This window comes from Alligator sinensis, unplaced genomic scaffold, assembly GCF_000455745.1.
Source record: "Alligator sinensis unplaced genomic scaffold, ASM45574v1 scaffold605_1, whole genome shotgun sequence".
Taxonomy (NCBI): Eukaryota; Metazoa; Chordata; order Crocodylia; family Alligatoridae; genus Alligator; species Alligator sinensis.
The window spans coordinates 616,982-621,466 of NW_005842287.1; positions in this window are offsets into that span (position 1 = coordinate 616,982).

The window sequence follows — 4,485 nt, forward strand, 5'->3', positions numbered from 1 at the left end:
TCTCAGACCTCCTCTATCTTTTCTATTAACACAAAGTCTAGCTATAAGATATCATGCTCCCTACCTTCTGCATCATTTTCATCATGCCTGAAGTTCACAGCGGGTGCTGGTGTATATAAAAACCATGCCTAACTGTAAATGTTTGTTTCCAGAGATTCTTTTGGTAAATCCTTTTCATCCCTAAAAGTGCAGCTTTTTGAATGACTGAACTTGCTTACTCCATTCCCAGTATTCTCAAGGCCTTCTCAGTCCACTTACAGATAGCTCCGCTAGTACTATGCTAAACATCTTGCCTTCACTGTGTTACAATCTTAGCTTTTTTGCACTTTTATCATCTATTAGGAAAGGGGTATCTATGTGTACTGTTTTCCTGGCTATCTTATTTACAGCCATGATGCTTGCCTGGTTATATGGCTCAATGAACATTATGATGGTCTGTACTTTTGATTATTATTACTATTCCCCTGGTGAGAGCATAGACACTAAGAAGAATATTCCACTTCTGACAGTAAAGAACTCAGTAGGTTCACTGTTAAACAACAGCGTTTCTTTGCGCATTTTGTTTTCATGGATAAATGAATAACTATAAAAAAACCTAATTTCATCGTTTTGCTTTATGAAAGATAGAATGATTATATTTATAACGTTTAGTCTAATAAAGGAATTTTTTCAGTATTGATAATCCTTGGCTTCACTCAAAACAAAAAGTAGTACTAAGAAAAAAGTGCTAAAGTACTCTAGGATAAACTAATTAAATTCAGGTGAGGGTTATGTTAATTATGTGGCACCCCTTTTGAACAAAACCAGTAGAACTATATCTAAATTGATTTAAAAATGATCTTGGTTTAACAAACTAACATGTAATGAACTAAATTAACAGACCCAGAACTATTGGAGCACAGAAATCTCTCTTCTATTCCCCTTCCTACCTTACACACACCCCTTCTCCAAGTTTCTAGGAGAACTGTTAATATAGAAAAGGTGGTTTTATACTGTACCATATAAAGAGTGTGTCAGTGGTGCAGAAAAATTCTTTGCTGGCCATTCACAGGCATTTCCCAATTTTCCAAAGTTAAGAGCTCAATAGAGGGTGCATTTTTTTTCTATATTGCAAGTAAAAAAGCAGTTTATAATAAACAGAGTGTGTTAAATTCATCATAATTATGTGAATAGTTTAAATTCAGGTATTTCAGCACTTAGAATTTATCAAATACATTTGAATAGCTCTTTATGAGAACAGATGAACATTTACTGGACAATTTAAATACATTCCATATTTAGCTACAGTGATCATGCTTTCCCATGCTCATTAGCTGTAATTCATGAAATATTTAGGTCTGTACTTTCCACAAAAATGATATAAAAGGATGTGGCATAATCAGCAATTAGAAGAAAAGATTAGGAAAATGGCCAACTATCTGAGAATCTAAAAATTCATAATTATGACCAATCATCTAACAGCAATAATAGTTCATAAATCTGTACAAAATACTCCCTATCTTGCTGCATAACAGCAGTATAGGAAATATATCAGAATTAAGCCTCACGTCACTCTTGTAACACCATTTTTTCGATCACTAGCGATCCCTGATAAAGTTAAGGCTCCATATTTATCCAAATTGCAATTTTCAGTCTTCCATAACTTTCCAAATTTCTTACAATACTCGCTGCCCAATAATAATATTTGTATTATAGCAGTGGCTTTCAACCTTTTTTCATTTGCAGACCCCTAATTTTTTTGAATGGAGATACAGACCTCTTTGGAAATTTCAAATGGAAATGTGGATGCCTTTGAATTGTAAGTGTGGTGGGTAGTCGCATACTTTTGATTGACCATAGACATCTTTCACAGATCCCTTTGACATAGTCTGTGGAACCCCAGGGGTCTGCGGTTGAAAACCACTGTATTATAGTGTGGTCAAAAATAAAAGATGGCTTATGGTTTTAAGAAGGACCAAGTGAAACACACACATACACATGCACACACACATGCATGCACACACAACTTTTGAACTGCTTTAGGGCCTGATTCTAGTCCACTTATTGGAAACACAAATAGTGCCTAGGTATGATTCTATTCCATCAGTTCAAGTCCTGAAATTCAGTTAATAAATCTACTTTTGTAATGTACCCTCATCTTTTCCTCAAGGTTGAGTCCCAAAAAAATAAATGACTTTTATATTAAGATTTCCAGGAATTTGAGTATGGTGGAATAGGATTGCATGTAGGAGCCTGAGTCCACTTGCATATCTAAAGGTGTGGACATACTGGGCACATTTACACATCCATTAATGCGCTTTTGGTAATGTGCATTAAATTTAGTACCTCCATTGTGAGGTACTAGTAAAAGGCTCCTTAGGCTATTTTAATGTGCATTAGTGAAAGAGCATGGGTTTTTTTGTGACAATTTAATGTGCATAGGCTTATGCACATTAAAACACACATGTAGATATACCCACTGATTGGGGACTGGTTCATAATTGTCTCAGGTCAGAGATGTCCTCTTCTACAGTACTCTTGTGTTCCAGATAGAATAGTCACCTTTTAGGCATTGAAGTGCTGTGGCTCTGGCACCAGGTGAATGAGCACCCAGACCAACATGCCTTGGTCTGAGTATGGGGGAGTGCTTGAATCTATGCTTTGGAGGTCTCTGGGAGTGGGTCTGAGCATTTTTATATTTCTGCTTTTCTTCTTCTTTTCCAAACATTAATTCAATAAACTTTAATAGCCTGCAATTGACTGAAGTCTACAGTGTGCTTGCCAGATTGATTGCTATGGGTGGGGGACAGAAGGGAGGGGGACAGAATGCTTTGGACCCAAGCAGATGGGGGGTCATGATGTGGGGCTGCAGTCAACAAGGAGTGAGGACACAGCTGGTTGTTAGAAATATAGCTTTTATTAAACAAGCAGTGCAAGCAAGTTCATTCATAAAAAGCAACAAGAAAAGAGGCGGGGGGGGGAAGGGGCAGTAGAGCTCTGGCTGCACATTAGGCAACAAATCTCTTTTAGCACTGCCACAAACATCAGAAATTTAAAAACTGGAAAGGAAGCAGGCTTCATTGCAGAGAAATGCTTTTGAATGTTTCAAGAAATATTGTCTTAGATTGGACTGAATTAAAAATCTGTGGAAATTATATTTCTCATCTACCCATATATTTATTGCCTTAGTCCCAGCTAGTATCAATTCTATGTGGTTCTAGGAAATATGGGGCCTGAAAAGGAATCCCCCTCCACTAAATTATCACTACATGCAGATTTCTGGGAGGCAGTGAGTCCTTAGCTATGTCCCAAGCACTTCTTAGAATTGTTTTGCATTTCACAGATGTTATTCAGTATTTATTTGTAGCACCTCAATTAGTGGTAGATAAATATTCCATTTTCTGGATGGTAAACTACCTACTAACAGGAAAGAACCAATATTTTCAGAAACAGCAACTGATTTTGGAGGGTGCTGATATTAAATCTGATTTTCATGTAAACTCCAATATCCCTTCAGCTTTTATATACAATCTCCAGTGAAATGATCCTAGATTAATTATTAAGAATAAGGAAATATATACATATGAATAGATAGATATACATATACATATATCTATATAGATATAGATATGAAGGATGATATATCTATATCTATATGTATCATCCTTTAACCATATCTGTTTTGTGGTTTATATTGACAAAAAAGTGAAAGGACCATTTCTGCTTGTTTCCTAAAGACCTTAAGAATCATCACAATAGGAAATATAATGACATGTTCAAACTAACAGTCATAACAACGGAAAATCTGCTTAGGTTCATGGGGTGCAAATAATATGTAGCTGTCAGTATCAAAGTGTTCATTTCCTGCAAATCTTTCTTATTTTCCAGGCATCAAATCATCCATACTCTTCTCTCTTATTTATTTAATTTAGGGAAATCTAACAATGCCTGAGCATATGTTCCATGGTTTTGCATGTTGACTATGACTAATGTAATAATGTACTTCATGGTCATGAAAGAGTACAATGTATTGAGGTCAAAAAAGTAGGACCCTGCCATTTGTTCCATCATACTAGCAAGAGGCTGTGGCTTCCACCTGTGAAGATGTATTCTTTATTATTTAATATGTTTTCTGTACAGCACTTTAAAAAAGATCTCCTCTGCTAAGGACAAATGACTGAATGAAAGCTTGTCTAAAAGCAACAGAGACAGTATCCAATTTGATTTTTGACATTTAGGGAATGAGGAGGGGAGAGAAAATAATGTAGGTACAGAAATTGGATAATGATGAAATAGTGTGACCAGTGCCAACTGTCTTAGAAGAAAACTTTTATGCCAGGGAGAAAAGATATTTACTTTAAACAAGATCAAATAAACATGTTTCATAGACAGTAACAACATTTTCTATAGACAATAGGCTTTTAAACTTGCAATTTGTTAGCTATAAGGTCATATTCTCCTTTCTTTTGAAACATTTAGTATTATATTTGCTATTAAGTTTGGTAT